This window comes from Wasmannia auropunctata, unplaced genomic scaffold (assembly GCF_000956235.1).
Source record: "Wasmannia auropunctata unplaced genomic scaffold, wasmannia.A_1.0 LD336106.1, whole genome shotgun sequence".
In the NCBI taxonomy this organism is placed as follows: Eukaryota; Metazoa; Arthropoda; class Insecta; order Hymenoptera; family Formicidae; genus Wasmannia; species Wasmannia auropunctata.
The window spans coordinates 1,822,243-1,848,561 of NW_012026784.1; the positions used below are offsets into that span (position 1 = coordinate 1,822,243).

Here is a 26,319-nt window from a genome sequence, read left to right on the forward strand (position 1 = left end):
GCGAGAGAGTCCGGGAGGCGAACAAATCGCCGGCAATAATTTAGAAAGTTACAGTACGCGTGGGGGGTACCGCGCACAGATATCCGCGGAGTCATTATCCGTTCCTCTTCGCCGATTCGCCACGTTTCCGCCGCGGCCGCTCTTTACCCATTCTTGCCGGTAATTTTTCCTCGCCGCGGCCGCCGTAATTGCGGACCGGGTAAAAATATCGCGATCAAGACGAGATGCTAACGTATGCAATTAAATCAAGCGTATTGTACTCGCGCGCTCGCAATTTGTTTTTGTGCAGCGGACAATGATTCGAATCTTCCAGGAACGCCGCCTCGCAATAAATAGAATGCGAGCCAACTTTGAAATCGAGATACAATAAAATATTTGAGATTTTCTTAAGTATAACAAGGAGTAAGATCCAAATCGCTTACTTCGCGAATTATACGCGGATATCGAGATATTCCACTACTCCACAGAGAGATCCCTTTTTCATCATTCATCTGAATTATTTTATTGTTATGGACCCCTTTCCATTTAATAGATTATTTGACAGATTCATTGGGAGTCAATCCTTTCCCGGCAGAGATTCACTGGCGATTTGACGACTGGAAATTTAATTCTCGCCAAGCTTTTTAATATTCATTATTAGACATATTGAATTGAAAGGCGGCTAAAAAGTATTCAGCATAAATTCTTAATAAGCAGTCTTTTTTCATTTACCCGCGCGCTCCACACCGCCGATGGATTCTATTCATCCGCAGCGCTCGGGCACATTCTGCATTATAAAATCGATATTCACGGTGATACCGGTGATCGCACTTTTATCGTAAATTATGCCTTTAGCACGCCGCTCGCCCGGCATTATTGCGCGAGCTATTATATCCGTTATTTACTCGCTGCTCGAGTAAACGCCGCGAAAGCGGCGTTGGAAAAATCGTTAAAAACATTACGGAAAACGACACGTGCTCGAATATGAAACTTCGCAACATCGATCTCGCCATTTAAATCGTTCAGTGCCGCGCGCGGCAGCTCATCATCTTGAATAAATCATAGAGCCGCCCCCAGTCTCGCTCGGAAATTCGCGTGAAAAATCCGCGCGCGCGGCTCATCGAGAGAGACACGGCTGATAATAATTATCCATCCATCGCTCACAGCCTGGTCGACCTAGATAAGATAATTTCGCGCGTTGCACTTTCGCCCGCGCGGCCGGGCAGAAACGTTTTAATTCATTCACCGTAACGCGACCGCGTAATTTCTCTCTAATAAACGACACTAATAAATTCAGCCGGCCACACGATAGGTGATCGACTCGAACATGCGGTGCTGTTGAAAATATCTGCGCAATACCTACATTAAATCGCGGCAGCGAGGATCAAATCGCGGGATATTGAATTACTGATGCCAAGCTAAAAAAAAAGGAATGGAAAAAAAACGGTACACATCGCGAAAATGTTTTGACGCAAAATTTGACGCAAACGAAATAGCCAGGAGGTTAAGTGGATTTACACGCGGTATCAGCAGAAGTTTCGGGAGTAACAAATGTTACAATTAATCGATTATTTCTGTAGCTGAATGTGTGCATACGCAATATTTGTATATTATATATGAGCGATAAAATAAACCCTCGTACACGTGCGGTTCTGGTGCAGAGAAAGGGAAAATTTTAAATGAGTTCTCCCTCTTATTTTGGTTCCATCTTTTTTTTTCTTTAATTTGTCTCTCGTTTCTCTTCTGAAAATATCAAGACATTTACGATCACTGCGTGCCGAAAATTTAATTCGCCGCTGCAACATTTGACATAACGCGCCAAATTTCTCAAAAATACTTTTAAAACGTTGCACGATTGATGGACCAAAAATAGAGACTTTATTATTTTTATCATGTTGACAGAGTGTTATTTAAATCTCTTAACAAGTCGGTGAGTGATATGTGTTGACGAATAAAAATAAACATTTTTATTGATTATTATTGATGGATGACCAATTTTATTAGAATAATAACGATATCGACACTCAACTAATAGCAAAGATAAAGTATTGACGTTAAAAATCCAGTTATCGGTGGAGAAGCGTCGATAGTTTCTATCTGATACTAAGTAAAGTTTCTCTAGACGAAAAGTATTGCGAGGGTGTTGCGAATTTTCACAACGGCTCTTATTTCTCCTCTCTCTCTCTCTCTCTCTCTCTCTCTTAGAAGACCGGATTTTCGAGATATACCGATGTTACGGGCAAACTCGGTCACGTGCGTTGCGATAAGAGAAATTCACGGAGAACGCTCGCGGCCCGTTGTCCCCGCGGTAATTTATCGCGCTCGGCCGGCGGTGTCAGCCGCGCGGTGGCTTTTTGCGGAAGTGGAAGTGCGCGAAAACGAATAGCCGGCCGACTACGAGCGTCATCCGGCTCGGGATACATCCCTCGCGGCGGCGCCGCGGCGCGATGCGTCGCAATCGCGCGCCCGCGTGACGCGATGAGGAATGCGCTTCCAAGCTCGGATTCACCCTTGCGATTCAGAATGCGTCGCATCACAATCGTAAGTGGCTGCGATTGCATAGAAAGGCAAAGTTCCGTCGCGTCTTTGCGCTTCCCTCTTATGCTTCTTCCATGTACACGTGTAGAAAATAAAATTTTGAAAGGTACAGGATAGAATTATTGCACGTTATCTTTAACTTCGTTTCTTTCAGTCAAGCTTTCGCGAATATAATACGGAGAATAGAAATTATTGTAGAAGAACTATATATAATTTAGTAGAATTTGTTACATTTTTTTTACTGCTAATTTAATTATTATGATAAGCATAGTCTCAATTTTTAGATAAAATACTCTCGAAGAAAATAAATACGAATTCATTCAATCATTCGAATGTTGCTCGCTACGCTTTTTGATTTCATGAATGCAACGCGCGACGTGCGGTTTCGTCTTCTCTTTATACAAAACCGCGTTGGCACAACGACTGCACACGACTGGCGACGCATGAATTGCAGATCCGCAGGTAAACACGGTTCGGAAACAAAATTTATTGTTCAGAGCGCGAGGCCTTATGTTTATGCACCCGTTCGAAGTATTCCGAGGAAAAATGCAGCAGCCCAGTTTCCGACGAACGCCAGAAGGTTTACTTAAACGGAACGAGAAACAAGTCTCGTTCCGGCCATTGTGCGTCCGAGAACGTTCATCTATCTCTTCTTCGTTTTCTCGAGATATCCTTTGAAAGATATCAAACGATACTCGAGAGTTGCGTGCAGTGCAGCAGAATAACGATATCGGTTCTCATAATTGATCTCATCGCTCGTGACTGCGTTTTATTGCGTCTCTTGATGATCTATTTTTCGTCGTCGTTAAATATTTTAAAATCGACGTTGACACAATTTGATTGAGCATCGACTAAAAGCAAAAACTTGATCAATATTTAACTGATTGATAGAGAATGAAAATAAAATTTCAAGAAATTTTTTTTAAAAAAAAGGGGAGAGAGAAAGAGAGAGAGAGAGAGAAGAGCGACAATGAGAAAATCGGGTGATTACTTAAGCCCAGCGTAGAAGATTAATGATCGCTCTGTCGCCTATAAATATCCAGCAGACTTCGCAAAAGCGCAATACCGAAGCCTTCATTATTGGATAAGCCGGCAATTGCTCCTCTATTGTCTCGAGTAAGACTACAAACAGGGCGCGAAGCAATCCCTCCCCTTGTTTACCCGTCCTTGATTGGGTCCTGAATCTATAATAGGTCAGAGCCAGTTTCTCGCCGAATGCGCACCAAGAATTGCAAACGCGAAACTTTATCCGGCATATTTTTATCGTTCGCCAAAGTTGTTTGCATCGTCTACTATTCGGGGAAGACTTCGGCATTGCGCGTCTCTCGGGGAGGCGTTCTCCCCTCTCTCCATCTTTCTGTTTCCCTCTTTCTCCCTTTCTCGTCGGGGAAAGTTCCCTCACATTATTTCACTGTTGGCTCACCGGGTCCGTATAAATTTTTGCGCCGCGACTCGACTCGTGCAGCTTCCAGAAATGATTATGTAAATTCCCGAGAGTGAATTGCACGCTCTATTTGATTACGAGTGTTTAATCAAGTGCCGATACAAAAGTGCCGTGCCAAAAAAAGTCTTCGCAAGGCGAGTCCATTAGAAAGTGTGTTTTAAAAAAAAAGAAAAAGAAAAATTGTAAGAACACGACAGAGAACGTGCAGTAATTGAGTATCTAAAAATACATGGCTAAATTAATTGTACCATAATTTCAATGTATATCTCGAGATTGCTTTACGTCAAAAACAATCGCGACTGATAAGTCCGCTGTTGCGGACGCGAAAAACGCTGTTGCGTACGGTTCATATTCTCATATTCGACAACTCACAATCCAGTTGTTAACGTATAAGGACAAAGCGATATTATCCTCGACGTTGCGAATGCTATCTGACTCAATGCATTTTACGTATCCGCTCGTGCGGCTTCCGCCGTTGCAATTTTTCGCTATTTGCCTCGTTCGAGAATAAAACGACGATGATAGCCGACCAGTGAGCCAGCCCGGCTAGGTACTTCAAAGACTTCGGCATGCGCAATTTCCATGCGTGCCTACACGAGCTCGCCAGCGTGATTATACTGGCAGTCGATTTTTCAGCCGTTTTCGCATATTGCAGCTCCTTTGATCCCCGCGGGTTTTATGAACATGTAACCCGTATTTTTTTATGATCATCGATCATCAGGTCAAGCATTTCGACGTGTTACGCAGAGTTAGCCGCTTGTGAATGTATGTATATGCAACGGTGGAAGGAATATGGAAATTTCTTTAATTTTTCTCTATAAATTTCCGTAATTTCGATAAAATTCTCCGACACTTTGATAATTTTTTGACAAAAAAAATATGGATCTAAATAATACCTGCGTATCGTTTCGCAGGAATATGCGAAGTCAGTTAATAATTTTAAAGTTCACGAGTACGAGCGATACGTGTCTCAACTCGCTTCGCGCAAGACAATATATCAGAGGATTAATGAAGAATAACGTAATATTGAAATGAATGTGAGCGTACGCCGGTCGCGCGGCTGCTTTTTCTCGCTCCCAGAATGACATACGATTTATCCATTAAGCTTCGGTGCAGAGATGGAGCAGAGACGTATCTGGGTAATATTTCATTATTCTAATTAGCTGCCCAATTACGTCCGATGGATATTTTATTTATGCTAGGCTCTCGCCACGTGACAAATGCGTCACGTTTGTCACAAACACACGTTTAACACTTTACATTCAATTACGTTTTGCACTTATTTTGCGTTGGCATCATACTTGACGATATGCAAAATAATGAAATAAAATATATAAATAATTGCTAAAAACGTACTTCCCATATCACATATTTAATGTCTGCCTCTCTCTATCTCTCTTTTATTTTCTTTAACATTTCTCTGATTTTGATCAATCGCATATATTAAATGTGTATACAACATAAATAAAATATACGGTTCTACCAGTTCACGTCATCCTTTTATGACCAATAATATTAATCGGCGATAATTTATTAACAAAATGCGTCCAGCAATTATTGTAAAAAGATAATAAATGTTTCAACATAAATACGCTCGTAAATCAAAATTCTGCCGGTTATTTCCGCTATAAAAGAGTCGATACAGAAGAGCCGATATATCTTCCGCGATATATCTTCGTATACATATGCTATCAAGCTGCTCGGTTTATTTTACCGGAAACATGCTTACGCACAGCGCGCACGGAGTTGCTCGCAATCAAAGTTTGCGAGACGCGAGAAGCGTCTCTTTACCCCCTGTCTTCATCTGTATTTCAGCTTCGCACGACGTGTAATAGCGGCCCTTCATAAATACATATATATACGAATACACGTGTTACTTTTTCCCTTTCCGTCCTGACCTTATAGGAGCGTTAGTAATTTTACCGTATGTAATCGCTAGCGAAACCACGCGTCGGTGTTTCACCCCACGAACCCATCACGAGAGCGACAGCGGAGCATCCCGACCGACACGCGCCGTTCCATCCGCGCGATAAGCAAGCGCGTGCACGCGGTGAGAGTCGTCTCCGCTTCTCATGAATATTCCAGCGTCGCGATGGGCGCGGTGGCGGTGGCTCGTTTTGAAAAATCGTCGACATAACTTTCGCGAAGACGTGTGCTTCTGCTCGTCATGCTCTCGCGTCCGCGTTATAACTGCCACGATGATTTAATCGTATCCACGGTTAAACGCGCGATTAAATTCGCGAGTCAAGACACGCGGCGACGAGTTACGCTCGACTAATTCAGCCGCTGTCGCAGGGCCAATTTTATTCCAATCGATAAAGGGCATTATAATTTGGCATTAATTAGGTGGCCGACAATATCGAAAGAAGGGAGCTTAACGGGGGAGGATAATCGTCACGTCCGTAAAATTCACACGCGTGCACGACGACGCACGTTCGGGAGGGTGACGAGCGCGCTGCGGATAAACCGGAGCAATTTGCATATGTCGCGCCGTAATTAATATCTCGCCCACGGGCGAATCACGTAGATTCGTTGATTCGATTCGACAGAGAATCCAGAGGCTAAACGAACTTTATTGCGGTCCAGCCGACGTTCACGGAATTTGCGTCACCGAGCTAATCCCTGTTGACGCTTCCACACGCGAAGGGAATCGAGGCAAAAAAAAAGCCAGCCCCGACGACGTAACCTGCACAGAAATTTCATCCGCGAATTGCGTCGCACATGTAACTTCGCTACACCATGCGAATTGCGTCGCGTTAAAGCCGCGCGCGGTTTTGGATTACGCGGCTCGCAAAGGTCAACTTCGTTTTTCAGTTTGATTGCGATCGCGGTGGCTCGTAGTGCGCGCGTAGGGACGCAAATTGCAGTTTGCACCGGTGGAAGTTACGAGCATGTCGCGAAATTAAATTTCTCCGCGTTAAACTCGTTCGGTATTATAATCTCGTGGCACCGCCCCCATTCCCGACCTCTCTCGCGCGTGCTTCTTCCATCGTGGGTGCAGTATGTACGCGAGTATGCATGTGTGTGTGTGTGTGTGTGTGTGTTGCATAATGGCCAAGTTCGACGTTTATGAGTTTCTTACTTTTAATGCGATTTATATAAGCGGAGCAATATAGCACCATGTAGCGCAGCGTAATATTCATATTATGCATTATGCTTATGCATAATATGTATATCAACCTTGCTGTAAGGAATTCATTACGATTGAAATTAACGCAAAACCGTATGTACATACATTACAATGAAATATTTCTTTGAACTTAACTGCTATTAATTTAATCATAAATTGACGGAAACCTTCATGCGGATCGTATGTTCAATCCATACGGAACGCATATATGGATGTGGCGCGGTATACGTAACTCAAACGTATCTACGCGAATTCCCTCGGGAGAAGACAAGAATTGCCATGCGTTTGGTTGCACGCTATACGTAAGAGCGTTCAGGGTTGATTAACGGATGTGCATATTGCCTAGCGGATATGCAAGTGACGGCGACACGGATACGTCAACTGCGTGTCGGGTAATAAATTCAGGCGAGAATGTGTTTCCTGTTGAACAGCCGCCATTCCCGATAGATTCAAGCGAAACTGACAAGACGATGGCTTTTGCAGGAAAACGAGCGAAAGAGCTACGGAAAAAAAAATTATACTAATTTATCATGAGCATGCAAAAAAAAATTTACAAATGCACGTGATTGAAAAAGTTCTGCGAATGTGCGACCAGACAGTGTGGGAGATTTAATTTGTTCTCGAATACGTCCGACTGAAGCAGCAGTAACAACACGAGAGAAAACGATTATCTCGAGCGAAGAGTAGCTGAAATAATAGCTACGATAAAGGACGGCCTCGTGGCAGTCGACGCGAGCGTTTTCGCCCCGCGGAGGAGTTCCTTTTTCGCGGGGAGATTATTTTTCTACTTTTAAAGTTCACTTCCTCATCCTCCCGAAAGTTTCTCGCACAGCTAGAGAGACGCAGAATCGGAGTAATATCCGGGTGATCGAATTTCCCGCGGGTTTCCTGCCTTCTTGATCTCTCCCTCACCAGAGATATTGCCATTCCGGGGGGCATTTCCGCGCGCGTTTCTCACCGATAAATCACCGCGAAATTCTGCTCTAGTCACTTCCTGATACTTTCAACACGATGGCCGAAAATCACTATGTTGTTTCCTTCGCCGTTCTCCCGCGACTGTCGCACAGCTTGCGAGAAACTGCTATATCGTATTATGATAGATTAGAGATTCGGAAGTAATAAACATCTATATATTTGTTGTTACAAAATAAATTATCCAATTTTTTAAACAATACGCTGCACATATCTAACTTTTAATATTTTCAATCCCTCTCAAACTGCTTTAATTGCTGTTTTGAAGAGAATATAGAAGAGGGATGGGTTAGTTAAAAGCTTTCACGTCGCTAAAATACACAAGTGCGACATGTCTCGTGCACTATGCATTTCTGCTAATTATAGTAATGGAAGTCCCACTGTTCTCGTGCGCTCGTTAACGTTTGATTTTCGAAAGACGAAAATGGAATATCCCGCTACGTGTGCATAAACGACCGTGACATTAAAATAGCATTTGTAATTGATAATCTGCACTGGTTATCGCAGACAACCGGCACACTTACCGAAATTAAATATCATTGAACTAATATATAAATGGACCGCATACTCATTACATATATATCGTTTATAGAGACGAAAATAATGTTTTAAAACTTTACATCAATATTGTGTAAAACGATTGCAAAGCATTATCTGTCAAAATAATTAAAATCAGCTTGTATACGAAAGTTATTTGTTCGATTTGTGCCACCAAGTCCACATTGTCAAATTTATTCGATATACTTATAGCATATACGACAATAGCAGCTCTCATCAAAATAACTCGGTAAAATGGCAGCTGATACAAGGATGAGAGAATATCCAGTTCACCGCTAGGAAAAGTGGAGAAATGAGAAAGAAAGTATTTCGCAGGAGAAAGAGTGAATTTCTATCCCGACTCTCTTACTACATCTCTCACTCGAAAGTCTCGCATCGAAAGAATATCGGCTGGAAATAGAGGAAATGTACAATAGCTGTCGTACGGCGGTCGTGTCGTTCTGATGGACGATATAAAAACTGGATAGATGTAAAAACTGAATTTTATTTAAAATACTCTCGCATGTCAGCAATTTGCAAAATAAAAAAAATATATAAAACAAGTCGAAATATTCACTACGGGTGAATAAAAATTTGAATGAAAAAACACACTGAAACGGAAAAGTCGTCAAGTAATTTAAACAAAGCGACGCTTATCCAGAGAACCTGTCCATTAATCAAGCTATACACATCCGACACATCTTTGCATAATGCTGCAAAGTGCCAAGTAGTAAGGAATTGCAAATACAGAGGACCATAGCGAGACGCATTGAAGATCTCTCAGAAGGCCAGCATTGTTTATCGCAAGGTTCTTGTAAGAGGAATCCCGTTGTTGGTTCTCAGGAGCGTCATTACGCGGAACAAAGTCTCGGACTTAAACACTGTCATAAATCAACAGGTATAACTCTGAGCTTAGCAACAGAAAAAGGATAAGCTTGAAATAACATAAACAATAACGACACTAGAAGAAAGAGGTGGCTTAATGAAGTGTTTAATCAAACAACATGCAGATAGATGTAATTTGATCGGAGCAAGTGTAAAAAAAAGTACGACTAACCAAATCCGTGGATAATCTGCGACACACGAACGATCGCGGGCGACGAGAGATTTTCGCGAGTCGAGAAGGAAGAACGAGCGACGTCCGAAAGCGAGGAACTCCGCGAGGCGTACCAACGAGCGCGCAGTTTCAAAGCGGCGCACTCCACTTTAACCGGGATATATCCAGAAGGAATTCACCGAAGCTGCTTACCGTCCCGGCAAACTTTTCTCGCGCAGCCACATTTTTCCACGCCACCGTTCCTGCCACGTGCACGCGCGCCCGTTGCGAACTCCTTACTCCCCCCACCCCTGTGCACCCCGCCGCCGCTTTTCTCTCCGACCGACCCCTTGACACATTCCGCTCCCGCTCGCCTCGCCAGTTCTCTTCCTTTTGTCCCGGTCGGTGTTTTCGTACGCGAGCCATTTATTTGTCTGCCGTTCGTTAACCCCGACAACACCTCGATGGGTTCGAGTCAATACCAAACGAAACGGCAATGCCCTAGGTGCACGGCGTAAATCAGTACGGCAAGAACTCTCATTGTTTGCACGGCGATCGTCACGACGTAACTTCTTCTGAGTCAGCACCCCGGGATGCGACCGTCGACCCGCGAGATATCGGCTATACTTCGTGGCTCGATACACATTCTTGGATTTTCTTTTTTAAGAAAGAAACTAAAAATATTTCAGAGTCTTTTCCTGAGATCCTCGACTCCCTCTTTATCCCTATTTTATCTCATATCGACTTAGAACCATCGCGAAAAAAATTAATGCAAAACTGTCCCTGTTATTGAACGCATGGAATATCTTCTATCGTGCTTCAAGACGACATGACGATAATGATACGTTATTATAAATTACAATTACAAGCGCGTTACTTCAAAATAGACGAATAATGCGAATGTACACGTCGGCCTATGAAAATACACGCAATAAAAATATGCTTAACATCTCTCTGGACATCTGTACGGACGTGCGTGTCGTGCTGTCCGCAATTGTCGGTTACATTTTCGGGACGAAACGTCAATTAGAGGCACCGGGCACTATTTTCCATGATAATTAACCAGCCATGCCGTTCGTGTCTACGATATCTATTCGTGAATATGCGGCTCGCGAAATGTGTCAAATATTTGCACAACGTTAATTAAGCATCCGCTGGGGCTGCTTTAGCGTGACATTTAAATTCTTTTTCGCGGCAAGCGCGTAATTGGGCACAACATTTAATTTATCGGACCGAAAACGTGAAACAAAAAACTTCTTTGACGTCAGCCAAATCAATCAACTGCTTTTTATAATAAACGAAGCGAGGAATGATAGATGTGCCGAAATAATTAGTATTTTACTTATAGTGTATATTAAAACACGGATGTGTGTTAAAAAGTATAAAAATAAATGACACGTTTTTCAAATGATAAGCCCTCTAATTAATAATAATTGCAATAAATATCAGATAGGGTGAAAATAATTTTCAAATGTTACTGTTTCAGACGATGGAGAATATTAATGCGCCAAATAAACAAATATGATTTTGCATGGTGCGGTACGAATATCAATTATTCCTTCTCTAATCAATATATTTCGTTATGAAATTCGAACCGTAATCAATATCATATTCCATATTCATTTCGCAAAAACGATATGCGGCTTTGTCAATTCTCTCTCTCTCTCTCTCTCTTGTTTAATTCAAAATTACAAATTTTGCTGAAAAGTTGCGCGCTATTATTTAGTGACAGTCGAGCTGGACTCTCGATATAATACACTTCTTCGTGATTAAAGTAATTTCCCTCGTAGGTCGTATCGCCATTTCGATATACGGCGGAATATTGCACGGTTGAGACAGAAACCCAATAAATAGTTTCATTGTACAAGGTATTCCATTTTCAATTTAATTTTCCAGAGTCGTAACAGTCATAAAAAAATAAAAAATAATATGCGACTATTAAATACACAAAGAAATAGCTACTGCTACAATAATAAAATCAACTGTAATGTAATATTAAAAATAATGATAAAAACGATTACGCAATGGCAAGAAAATTAATAATAACAGAGAAATCGTTTTACGTTGTATAACGATACCTCTCCAAGTGTGCAAACGGTAACGATGTCCGCGACTGTCCAAGACTCTATCGATTTTCGCATAATCCGCAAGTAATTGGCTTTCAATTAGCGAAATGTCAGCTAGGATCAATGTACAGTAATGCTTGAATAATTGGCCGTCGTGTAACTTCAGCACGCGCGGATATCTTTTAAATTGGAATGCTTTGTCGCCGCGTTAATTAAGCTAGAACTTAGAACATCTCGTTCCGAGATAGCGACGATAAAGATATTCGAGCGCAAAAAGACCGCGCCTCTCCCGTCGTTAATAGCGCACTGCGCGCAAATTCGGTAACGCCCGGCTATCGATTTCGTTCGCGTGCGGTATAACTACGTGATTGTCTCGATGATTCGAACATCTGTCCGACGAATCCTCGTCTTCGAGCACTTTAACCATCCTCGATGAATCGAGTCTATGATGAAATCGCACTCGGCAAGGCGTAGCGGCTCGTCGCGTCGATTATTTCTGCAAGCGGCGGAGGTAATCTTTAAAGGAACCGCTGACCTCTTTCACTCGAGACACTTCATTAGCTTATATCGCCCAACGTCGGGGTTACTCATGGTCGAGGGAAAAAAAAACGGCAAGAGAGAAAACGAGAGACTGGGAGGGAGGGAGGGAGGGAGGAACAAAGAGAGGGATGATAAAAAAAAAGTCATCCGCTTCGTCTCTCGCGGAAAAGCGCTGCAGATTCTTCCGCAAGAATTCTCCTCCTTCACGTGGAATCTCGGAAAGACGTTCTCTTCTCTGCGCCGCGGCCTCTCGGTTGGCTCTCACCCGACGACTTCCTCTCTTCCTCGTCTTCCCGACCGCGAGCAAGTGCGGAGGACGGCGCTTTAATGACTGTCGCGTAATTGAGGTTTTCCAGGTACGGTGACACGGTCGGCCGAACTCCCCCCCCCCCTCCCGGCGGCTACATCGGCATGTCCCGCGACTTTTTCGACGTCCGTTTGTTCCCGCTCGTCTTATACTTCCTCCTCGCCTCGAAAAGGATAAGGAGATCGTTAGGGAGCAGTGTAGCGCGCAATGAGATAAAAACCAGCCGGATATCCTCCCTCGCTGCCTTTCCACACCTGCGTTTCTCGAACGTCGGCGTTTATTACTTGTCCCCCTCCCGGCCCTATCTCTTCCTGAAATTGATGTTTATTATCCTTTAAAATATCTTCCTCGCAATCCATTTACCATATGGTGTTTTACATCACGCAAAATCATAAGAATAAATATGTAAAACTATAATAACTGTGTGTTTCGATTAGCAGCTTTGTAATCATATCGACATAAAATATGTTGTATATCGTGAGGTACTGATACCGCTATCTAACTTCTAAAATGCTATTCAGGCATTTGCAAAGGGCAATTAAATAAATCAATTTTATGGAACGCATGAAACGATTATCTTATTTTTAAAAAAATAGCAGTATACATCAGAGTATATTACGGCTGAAAAATACGCTTTTCCGATAGAAAGGCGAGTGTACCAGGAAGCAAAATATAATCCGGTATTTACACACAATTCCGGATTAAATATAATTTACTGACGCCTCTTCGCGCGAAGAGTTGCACGACGAACGGTATTGCAAAACTCTCTCAGCATCGACGTGCACTTGTTTCCAATTCAATATCGATTTTTTTATCAATCCTCCAAGAGCGGCACCATTGCAATTTTCATCTTATGTAAAAGTTCTACACCTGCGTAACGTAATTTAACGCGGTAATTCAATTTCGAGAGAGCGCGTCAAATGCAATAACATCGTGCACTTAAAGATTAATGAAAATGGTGAGCATGCAAGATGCACTTCGGGCAACGAGACAACGGCACCCTCGCGTCCTCTACCCTCCGTGTAACACACGTAGACATTCGCGACGGAGCTGCCACAGTTAATTCGCGGACCGTACATTGCCCAGCCGTGATCTATCGGGGGTGGCGGGGAGAGAGGCGGCGAGACGAGGTCGAGGGTCGGGCGCGGCTCCCCCCCCCCCGCGTCGAGACGAAACAAATTCTGCTTGAATTCCTAAGCAGATTATCTCCCACGTGGGAATTTCCTCGGGGGCGTCTCTCCGCGACGTCGCCCCGCATTCGGATCACGGAGCGTGGGAGATTTGTCGCGCGCCGCGAGACAAATCGTTTTCTCCAATGGCCGAATCTTTCCCCCGCAGGCGGAGGAAAGATAGCCGGAAGTGAGGCTCTTCGCAGGCATCGCACGTCCGCCTCGCAACAATCGCGTCCGCGCTATAACTTGCCCGTTGCGCAACGTTTCTTTCGTCCTGGGTATTAATTTGTACGCTGGGAAAAGGGAGAACATACGAGACGAAATGTATAAGACACTCCCTCGTGGGTTCATGCGTAATTTCGACCATCCTTTGTGTAACGTTAACCGAGACGATCCCACGACAACTGCGCGTAAACTAAATTTCTTATTTTACGCGCAAGAATGAAATTTAATTTCAAAAGTTTCATTAAAAAAAATTAATACAATGTACCAATTTACATATTAATGCCAAAACTTGTCTTGTAATAATGTAAAATCAGGCGACTCATGCACAAGTGATTGGAGGATTATTTCAAGTAGTATCAACTACTACTAACACTAAGATGCTGGATATAATTATTGCAAGTTTATGTATTCCTATGACTACAATTACCCAAATAAAATCATGTTTGCAAGTCAATGAATCCGCAGATGTACTAAAGTTGCATTAAGTTATTCGGTGCATCAAGTAATATAATATTTGCGTACACCGCTATTCGGCAGATTAATTATTATTTCTCGGGAAGATTGCTATAGGAAAATCGACTTTATCTCCATCCAAAGGGAGTTGATAATAAAACCTGTATAGTGCTCGCTCAGTCGAGAAAACGGCATCTCGCTCGCCGTAGGGGCGCGCAATGGTAATGCCCTAGTATATCAGCCGCAAAGATATCGCGAAGGTATCACGCGGGGTGGAAAAGCGGGTGAAAAACGGGGAGAAATAAGCGGGGAAAGGGGTGAGGCAAAGGGTCGCGCGGCACACAGTCGTGGTTTATGCGAAAAAGTCTCAGATGCCCCTCCGTCGGAAATATGATAGCGCTTTCCACTTTCCTACCGTTCCCCCTTTCGTTTCACGACTCGACTGTGGATATCGACTTCGCATTTAGTGCATCGATACGGCTCGTTCCGACGCGCCGCGCCGCCCGGTCCATATTCCGCGCGCGAAACTTCCGCGCCTCCCGCGCGACACCTCTCATTTCTATCGCCGGCCGCAAACGTATTTTCCTCTTTCATTTAAGACCTGTTCGAGTGGAAGCGATTCCTTTCGGAAAGAAAAAAAAATGCATTTGGCTTCCTTCGCTTAAATTGTAAAAGTAAATAAAAATTGTAAAAATAAACCTGAAATAAAGAACAAAAATTAAAATAAATTTTCTAATTATAATACATTTACAATATATATGAAATCACTATAATTTAATTCAATTATATTGATTTAATTTGACCTTTTCGTTTGAACGATAATTTAAGAGTGAATAACTTAATAATTTAACATGATAATAGTTATACATATACATAAATCTGCTAATGCACGGAATAGAAGATCGGAGGGAAAGTAGAGTTCGCTTAAACGCTCTCGTCATCGCGAGATAACGTCACGCATCATTAACCGCTTATCCGATTGTAAATAATAAACACGTTATGACGGCCGCTAATAACTTGCAAATCACGTCGTATTATCGTACGCAAGCAAACGACGAATACCTGTGCAGATGTGGCCCGCTTTCAGATAAACAGCATCATAATTAATACCGTAATTAATGAATTATCAATTTCGATTATCCTTTTTCCGTATGCAACAAGACACCGCGAATATCGATTTAACGTTACACCTATGATTCCGTGATGATTCTCCTCTGTGTATTTTTTCGCGAGACAAGTCGATAAACCGAGAGAGTCAACAAACCTTAATAGTTAGTTAAAAAAAAAAGAGAAATCATTTTTTGAACGCACGCACGCAGCGGCGGGCAAAGCTGAGCGTGGCGCGGAAATAAATGTCGCGCTAGAAGTATGCATATTAATGTCGGAGTGAAGCTTAAATCACGATTACATTAAATCTCCATTTATTCGCGGCGCGCGCGCGCGCGCATGGTCGTTACGCGATGCGAGCCGTGTCGGAGCGGTAACGGTCGGTGCAGTCGTTCAGATTTTTCAACTGGTGACTTTTCTTCCCAGTGACATCGCCGCGAGCTGGCTAAAGCGCGAACGACTTCACCAACCTGTGAGAAAAAATTTTCGGGTGTCGTGCGTATCGCGTACGAGAGGATGAAAATGCGAGTGATGGGTTGTAGCTGGTTTTCAGAAAGGTTATTTTTAATTTAAAAAAAATTATAAACCAGACATTTTGTCGACGAATATTTGCGCGAAATTATAACAATTGTAAATAAAAAAATACAAAGCAAATAGTTCAACAGACAGAAACAACTCAACACTCAGCAGCCTCGTTTGTTACTCGCCGAGGCAAAATGTTAAATTTACGATGTTTTCCACGCAACAACAAAATTACCGATTAATTAGACTTCGCGCCCGGTTTTATGCACGCCCGGGAATACTAATTATGGCGCAAACCCGTAATTTCGGTCGCAGTTTGTCACGCGGGATAGTTGTTGCGCGGTGCGGCAATGTACAAATATACATATATATATTCGATGCACCGAATTTTCGTTAATGCGCGCGAATTTCCGAGCCACGAAACGCGTCCGCAGATTCGCTGACTTGCGAGGGCAATTTATTCGGATATTCGTCTGATCAAGGAGTAACCGTAACAAATATCCGGAGTAAACGGAGTATTATTGAAGTTCCGCTCTCGAACTTTGTTCGACCCTAGGGGTACTAGCGGACAAATGAACGGATACCGCGAGCCCGGTATTACTTACTACGTCATCCGGGATTATCCTTTTATTTGCCGAACATGGTCGACACGTACGCATTCCATTTCCTCGATGGTAATATCGTTACGCGCAAATACGAGCGAAGTCGGCGATCCGCGGAGTATTTGCTATAGCCCGAAGAGAGCTATATCAGAACAATCGACAGAGAGATAGTAGCAGAACAATCGACAGAACAATCGATCGACTGAATCGCGTAGTTGGGAATTAAAAAGATTCAGCAAATTTATTATGTATTTACGAGAAAATCGGCGCGATAAGTATATCGTTTAGGAGGATACATAAATCGATCAATTTCCGGCTTTGCCGCGATGTAGGAGAAGTCGAGAGTGGGATAAAAAATTTTTCATTTCCTCTTTCGCGCTTGTATTTCGTCCCTTTTTCATTTCTCTCTCTCTCTCTCTCTCTCTCTCTCTCACTCCATTCCGTGAAGTCTCTCACATATCGACGTCACACTCGCGAGTTTCCGCACGAGTGAGCAAACCGGGACGGGACGGGGACGACGAGCGATATTTCATCTCCCGAAAAGTTTCTTAAGTACCGTACGCTCGAATTTATGCCACCGTCTAGTGCGAGAACGGAGCGGAAAAAAGAAAAGTACCAGGTGAAAAGTTTCGTTCCCGGGAATGGAGTCTCTCTCCTCGTCGTCCCACTCGGTGTCTCTAATTAATGAAAAGCAAGTATAACGCGTTTATCTCGTTAGAAGACTTTTCCAAGAATACATCGTAATTGGCTTGATTATACTCCTCCGATATCCTCGTCCCATTTCATTTGATAAGAGTAAATGACAATTCACGCGGCAGACAGTTAAAAACAACTTTTGAAAGACAGGGACGCTTTCATCCTTTTCAGAGATAAAAATACGGTAGAGATTATTTAATGTTATTTTATTAAAATTGTTGTGAGGTGAGATATACGCGCGCGTCACTTTTAGAAGAAACGGCGCGTATTAAATCGCGTGCGCACGATATTATGACGAGAAACAAGTTGTGTGCACGTCGCGTGTTTGCCGTCCGAGACGGACAAAACTGTACGTAAAACGACAGCTTGGCCGCGGTCGTAAAAATGTTTCAAGCAGACGCGAGTCTTTTGTGGCAGTTATTATATGTCGCGGGCGGGTGAGCGCAATAAACGCGAAACGCGCGGGCACAAAGGCCGGAAGAATTTCACGAAAACCCCCGCAACTTTGCTCGCGTCTACATCTTAAAACGATACGGCGCTTTCGCGATCGTTGACGCGCCACTGCACTTTTATTACATATCCCTTCATCTCGAGACGCGACTCTTCTCGTCTGCCTTTCCTTTTCGGCCCGATCAAGTCGGCGGCTGTGAACTTTTCATCCCTTGAAAAATTTTTCCATACCACAAATTTACGAAACTATCAGCAAGAAAATGCTTTCTCCTTTAGGTGCTCCTTCAATTTTCTTAATCCTCCCTATGCTACCTTATTTTATATATGAATTTGATGACATGAATATCTTTGATGCTTTGCTTCAAAGCAATGCAAAAAATGTTAATACCGAAATATATTAAGATTTATATATATGTATATATATATATATATATGTATAATGTAATAAGAAGTAGATCATTTTTTTGCTGCTGGATACTTTCGCAAAATTGCATAACGAAAAATTCTTCGAGAGATGAGAAGTTACCGTTAACTCGGTCCAAAAAGAAAAAAGTAGGTAGATTAATCTCGTTTCAAGATAAAAATAATAGTAATAAAGATTATGACAGGTACAAAATAATTTTTGTTCACATAGAATTGCTGTAAATTACTGATCCGTAAAAGATTTGCCGAGATTAATTGAGAAAACACTTTCGCTAGCCTGGAAAATTGTACAGATTCAAAAACTAACGAATAGTAAGCGACGGAGGAATTGTAATTTTATCAAAGATCTTCTAAAAGAGTATCATTGCGTAAAAGAAATATTTTTACTTCTACGTGAGCGAAGTACGAAACAACTGCGTTTTATATCATAACGCTTCTCGGAAAAACTATATCGAGCACTCGTATTTTTGACGCTTTTCCGATACCGATTTCATGAACCCACCTATACACGTTCTCAGCCTTTCAATCCCTTCGATTCTACTCCACGGTCGTTATTCGCGATATTTATTGCAGACAGTTGCGTTTGCGTACACGATTTTGTAGTCGATAATTTAGTGAAGCACGCAACACCATCGCGATTTTCCGAACAAGCGAATAGAAATTTTCTCTTAAATCGCCGATTGTTATATACGTTAAAAATCATACTCTTCGTGTTTCGTAAAACAATCAAGTTGCACGGTTCCACAATTTCCATTAGTATATTGCGTTGTTTGTAGCAACTGTATGCACACATGAGAATGTAAATATATACAAATAAATAATCATGCCTTGATGAACCATTATGCTAATTACTTGCAATGAAGACCGGACAAGTTCTTATCTCACTTTTGACTTATGTTTCGACCTTGCTCGGAAGTACTCGTATTTCATCCCCTCACACGTTTAATTTTCATAGGAAAGTTAATTTAAAGAGAAAATATTTCATTACATTAATGAAGAAACATATCTACGGAGAGTTGATCTCCGTACGTGAAAGAATGAGGTACGTTTTCTTAAAAAATATGAGATTTTAGCTAAATTCCCGCATGGCAACGAATTTACATATTTCTCCGCATAAAAGTCTCTTGGAGCTGTCTTTGGAAACTCGGTAACGTAAGAGGTTTGATTATGAAATCGATAGTTTGAAATCGCGAACGGCAATGGATTCGTATCGCGCTCGGGCGCTTTTAACGAACAAATTTTGTGAAGCGATCCGATTCACTCGACGAACCATTCGAGGGATACCTCCTATGAGGTGATCTTACGGGATCGAGGACATCCGAGGCGCTTTCCCGACTCCACCTAACGATTTCGACCTTCTTTGCTCGGTATAAATCGATTTCCGCATTTCCATACCGCGGCAGCCTTTAAGCGTATCTTTCCAGGACTTGGCAAGGATATGCTTTTATCAGAGATTCCTTGAGAAACGGCCGACCTCGCTCCGGCAACTTCCAAAGGAATATGGAAAAGGCACCTCCTCGACGTCACCAACCTACAAAAGACGACGACACCGTGGAAAACCTCGCCAATGCCAACCAGTCCGTTAACATTCCTATCCGATTTACTCCGTGGATCGAGATTAAAACAAGCGGAGTGATCTTGCTACTTATTGGCGTGCTATCGTATTCAAATTTCTATGGAAATCTTTATCCTACTTTTCCTAGTTATTTTATCGAAAATCCGACATCGGATACGATTTACTAAATTATCATATCTCAGGCTCTTTTCACGGAGAATTACGTGTAACATTTAAAATTATTTAAACGTGACGCAACATTTTTAATGTAAACTGTAACACGTTTAAGAAAAAATTTGCGTATAACGTTGTGCTCGAATCGGAGATTTCGAGATTTTTCAATAAAGATGGATATCTATACTATCGCTGATACGCGTGAAATTAATCTGCAACTTTTTTTAAACAATATTGATTGTTAAGTAACATAGACTAATGCATATAAAATCTAATATAAAATGTGGTTTTAAATATCCATATGGCTCCACCATTTCATAAGAGAGACGGTATTAATGATAAAACATGTCGCAAGCAAATTCCATCGGAACTTGTTTTGTCACATCTACTACATTTAATCCCGTCCTCGTGTGTTGTCATGTCTCCTTTGTTTCACGGCGCCTCAAACTTTCAACTCGCGTATCCTTGTCACGAGGCACCAATTGCTCGCACTTGTGTAAAACGGATTACTCGCGCCGCTGTCCTTAATTATCCGGTAATTTAGGCGCGACCTCGAGAGTCGGCCAGAGAGACAGATCGCAGGCAGCAATTTGCGTAGAGTAATGGATAAGCGTCATCTGGGATTTGCAGATCTCCATTTTGAATTTTGGACCGCGTCGCAACGTTTAACGTTCTCCGTCTGAGGGAAGAGACACCTATCGTGCTGAAAGAGCCGAGACATAAGTCGAGACGATGCTGTGTAAGTCCGTCGCACCGTCGCGTCGTCGCCCGGAGCATTCGCCGTTTCCAGCGTAATTAATGAAATTTGTTTGCCGTCTCTCTTGCCGGTGCCTTATCACGCTTGCAGACAATTGCATTCATTTACATTACAAAGATGCTCACGCGCCAAAAATACCGACGATTATAAGACCATCCTTTATAGTTCATTGCGTTGAAATAAAAATAACAATGATAACACAAGTTCAAATTCGGAAAGATTACACGGGATGCACGAGTGTTACAATTATCATATTTATGAAAAATATCATTAGATCTGTTCTACTACATCTCGTTTCCCCCTATCTTTCGTGCAGCTTCTAAGTTACTCAACATCTGCCAATGTCCGACGGCGAACGAACATATTTCCTACATTTTGTATTCGCATGCAGAAGTAATCGAGCCACTCGCACGAGGAATTCCCTCACGTAGGAGCAATCGCAGGATTGGGATAAAATATTTAAGGCGAGATACGCGCGGTAGAGACAGAGAGGACAACGAGAATGAGTCACGATCGACCTGTCCTGCATTTTTATGGCTCGTAAAGTGCGGACGGAACGAGAAAATGTTGCCAGATAAACCGACGTTGTCTTTCGCGTGACGTATCACGTCGACACACGACGGGCATTACGACCAGCGGCGAGGTCGTCGGTAACTGCTTGTGTCGATCGTTACGACACTTTCATACGATCGCACGGAAGATAATGCGACACTTTTGCCGATAAACATTGCGCAACACACGCCTGGCGCTCGCGTTAGAAAACTGAACGGGGCACAAGCCAATAATGCCGAAATCCTCACGTTCCTTTTTTAATGTCGTCCTTCATTTTAGAAGAAGTATACTTCGGTACACTCCGTCTCTCGAGATAACACAGCCATTAATCATGCACGCGGTATCGTTAATTATCTCAAGTTTCTCTTCCTTGCAAAGACAGTTTTTTTTTGTTTTTTTTTAAGAAACCAGTCGCGATAAATCAGGAATCTCGATACACGATAAGCCTCTTCCTTCGTAAACAGACATACGTTTCTCTCTCCTCGATTATCGTTAACTAAAAGCACGTTTATCGCATCGGAAATGCAACCAAATTGCGTTCGCGTTGATTAATCCGCGATCTGACGATATAAATTGATGGGGAGAAAATTGATGGACGCAATCAAACTGTGCAAAATATTTATTCGCGGGGGATTCTGTGCGGCAAAATCGGTGCGCTGCGTCCTTATGAGCTGTTTATATCTGTGTCTTTGAACACGCTTCTCCCCGTGACACTCTTGCAGCAGCTGCATGCACGCTGTGCCACCATGGAACACGTTTACCCTTCCGATACCGCTTATCGTTTTTCTCTGTTACTCGCTAATTCGAAGTTACGATCACCTGTGTGAAACTACAGGCCGGTCGTGAGGACGAGAGCCGAAAGAATGGACGTTATTCCCGCTGAAATATACGACTGAGCCATACCGCGGCCATTTTATCGGCGATACCACTGCTGGACGATCGAATTCCGTGTGATCGGGTGATAAGGTGTAGCAAGGAGAATTCTTTTTAAAAATCGCTAAAGACATTATGCAATTTTTCGACAATTATAATTAAAAAAAATTTACTTGTTAAGATGCCGGAGTATTATTATTATTATTATTAATATTATTATCGCAAACTGATTGCGCGCAACAAGATGAAACACGCACGGAAAAAATTATTTTGCTCAAAGGTCTAAAAATTTTGCTGAATATAGATCTGAAAATAATTTTGTTGAACATTCAAACTGGTTGCTAAAATATCAAAACATTTTACAGTGCTCGTCATTTCTGAGTTTTCAACAAAATTATTTCCAGCAAAACCATTTTCAGATCTGTATCCAACAAAATTTTTAGTTACTTTCCAACAAAATCGTTCTTTCCGTGTGATTGTCGTGTTTTAATATTTTTCCTCTATCCGGGATATAACGCTGTGCAGCTAAGCACCTTCTCTCTTATGAGTCGCTATACAGTCATCTGAAGATCGGCTTATGCTTAAGACGAAGGAGGACTCGGATTGTCGCTCTCGCCGGCGGCGGCGGCGGATTACAAAGCAACATCGTCGACGGACGGGCGGAACGATAATCGATTTTATATGAGCGTAAGTTATTTCGGGAGACAGTAAGAGGATCGCCCGTATATTTGCATAATCCGTCGAAAGGCAGGCATCAGAGATGGAGCTCGAGGGTGGAAGGTCACGGGCCGATAAGGCAACATTGCCCTCTCCAACCTCGACAGCGCCGGAGGGGCGCAAGTTCGCGCTCGGATAGGCTTAGATCTCATGAATTATGCTAATGAGCACCCCGACGAATTTACACCGCTCGCAGTGCGAGCGAATCCGGAGTCGCGTGCGTGCTGCATGTATGTTGCACGCCGCCGCCGTTGCTGCAGCTGCTGAAACTGCTGATCGTGTCTCGGTCCCGCGCGAAAGCAGGCGTGTAACGTTACCGCGAGATTAATGCATGTCGAGCAGGTTTCGGCCGGATATTAATTATCCTGCTTCTAATCAACCCCGGCAATTACGCACCGGCGCGTGAACCGTGCGTATCACGTACGCAGTCATGCCGACGCCCCTCCCCCGGCTAAAGCCTCGAGTGCGTCTGATGGGTGTATTCTCGTTGCGTCGACGTTATACGCGGATGTCAAACTAAATTTAACAACCGACAAAGTTTATTTAATCCGTTAGCACAGGCGCGCGTTCTTTTTACTCTTCTCTCCGTCGTAGGCTTCTACTAATTCCTTTCAAAACGCGTTTCCTCCCATCATCCGAAACGCACAGGCAGGCGCGCGTTCGCCCTCCTGTCAAGCTTGCGAAAAACGTTCCGGCTCGATATTTATTACACGACGTCAGACTTCGATTTTATTATGATTTTCGATGATGTGTTCAAGTCAATGGGATCGAAAGGAAAACACTTTTGTCGAGTTTTCATCGAAACTTTTCGGCACGACGATCCTTTTGGCACGATGGCCTGCGAGCAATTTTACGGTATATTGCGGTACGATTTTCGACAGATGGAGCAAGCTCATTAAAAGTTTGCATCAGACTCGGATGTTGTTGCCTCACGGAATTAATCAAACGAGTCACATAATTGCGTGCGCGTATTTTTTTCTATCTGAGGACCACGCATTTTGTCACGTTCGCCCGAGTTGGAAATTGGTACGAATCTAAATCAAACGATAACGTCTCACAAAGTGCTTGTGCAAGGAAAGCTAAACCGAGCGTGATTTCTCGCTTTTATATAGCATCGTATAAAATAGGAATTTTCTTAATAAAACTTAACAAAAAATACCGAATTTTTTATTCTTATTTTTTGTTTCGCCTTCTTAGACTGTTTTCCATCATTTAATCATTAAAATGTTTTTTTTAGCAATACTATGTCTATCAAATTAATAATTAATAATTAATAATTAACGCACAAGGAAAACTCATGACAAAAAACAATCGATATCTTGACGCTACTTCGTGGAGTCGCGTATCAAAAAAGCGGGAAATCACAACTTCAAGGGTTGGGTTAGTTCAAGTTATTTATGATGTCTATTACGCTATAAAAAAGATTCAATGGGTCACCGGGGTATCGTGATACTCATCTTATGTACGACAATCCGACCTCCAGGCTACAATAGTAATCGCTATAGTCGATCCGATTTGCATGTTTTACGACGCGCATGACACGGTGAGATAAAAACAAAGTTTGCAGAAAGTAACATCCGTCATGTTTCTGGACAGATGAATGAAATTTCGAAAATCGGCTTTATCACGATTACTCTTTCGCATTCAATTTTGACGTATCTACTCGAGCGTGTGAATCTATACCCGTTACAATAATTGATAATAAAAAAATTGCAATCACATTTTAATCGCGTTAGATTTTCATTCTAAATTAAAGAAGATTGTATATATTAGAATGCATTTGAGTTAGTTATAGATGTGTCGAATCTCTTTTCTCTTGCAAGCACAAGAGCCTTATGTAAATGTCGGCGGCAGACAGAATCTGTCACGGATTATTATGTCGATGGCCGAGTATTAATCTCTGAAGTACCGGTGCAAGTAACGTAATAATGGCCACCGGAAAGAGAGAAAGAGATAGGGCCGCTCTATTAACTATTCCGTTCATTAATCGCACACAGCACGTGGCGGTGGCACATTGTCGCGCAACCGCAAGCACATGACAGCCGGTTATTATGAGTTATTAATAAAGCAGTTTGATCTAGTAAATCGTGTTTACGACGTACCGCACGCAAATAACAAACGCATTAGGGTACAAAGAACATTCCTGTTACTAATTACTATTACGGCGTACGTGACACAAGCTTGCAGTTGCGGTTTTGTAACGGAGCTCGTAACTGCAGGCTCGCGAAAAAGAGGAAGGAGAGAATTTCGAAATTTCTATCGAATCCTGCGCACATGTTCCCGCGCACATTGATGAGATTTTATGGTTCAACTTGCCCCCTTCCCTTCCTCCCACCTCCCTCCCTGCAGAATGTATAAAAATGACGTCGACTACATTTATGTGAGCATAATATGTAGATCGTAAATGCAAAATTCACGAGGAAAGTTGGGGAGCTATTTTACGACTCACGTCAATGACCAAAGAGATTAATGGGTGATACTGGAAGCTCATTTTTCCTTGCAGTAATGGCGCTCCGACGTTTAATTTATGTCAGACGAGATAATCGCGCTTTCAAAGGCCGGGAATTACGTTATCATTTGCGAACAATTGAGTATCGGAGTGGAGGAATCGCATTGAGGACCTCGTTATAATCCGTTCGACAAACGGGAATTTCTTGTCGCATGGAAGAGGCTCGTCTAGTAATAGAGGCCTTCCTTCAGCAAAATATGAAAAGTTTTCCGCTGTTCCATCGAGTATTCTCATATAAAAGAGTGTGCTTCAAGAGGATAGCGCGGCGGTAAGGGCCGACGTCGTCGGTGAAAAGAAATTGGCGTTCGTATATATATTTCGTTAAATTAAATTATAGATATACTCGCGTCTGCGAAGTAAAAAAAAAGTGGGTCGAACTTATCTGCGGAAAACCGTGTATATTGTTCGAAAGCTCTGTCAGTCAGGAGACTGCACTGATGGTGCTGGCTAATGAAGTGCATAGTGAACTCAATCGCACAAACAACGTACGCTCTGATTGGGATCTGAAAGGGAGAGAGAGAGAGAGAGAGAGAGATAAAAGCGACTATATATATCACTGATTTACCACCGACACGCATGAGAGCATCGCGCAACGCGTATAAAGCGTATAAAGAGTGACAGTAAACGTTGCATCACTCGTGACGCTCCAACTATATGAATCACGCACGCTATTGAATTTTCGAGAAGGAGTGTTCGCCGCAACATTTATTTTTCATCCGCAGGCGGAAGAAATCGGCTGCGAAAGGAGCAGCGACCGTCTAACTGACGTAACGTCGGGAAGGATTATCTCGTTCTCGCGCGTCGATGCGGTTCGGTAGAGGAAACACAGGAGAGGACTATACGCGTATATGTATACGCCGGTAGAAATTATGAGGGAGTCATGTCAGAATGATTTATCGACTGTGAAACATCCGTGGCGGGTAAAGACACGTGTCACGCGGAGTAAGGCGGACTTGTAATATTAGGGTGAAGTTTGCGACCCC

General features: G+C 42.7%; 1 protein-coding gene across 1 annotated transcript in view; it reads right to left on the reverse strand.

Annotated features, from left to right (window-relative positions):
- The window catches only part of LOC105451978 (E3 ubiquitin-protein ligase MYLIP), a 150,651-nt gene that overhangs the window by 32,253 nt on the left and 92,079 nt on the right, over positions 1 to 26,319 (reverse strand). The gene's annotated exons all lie outside the window — the stretch shown is intronic.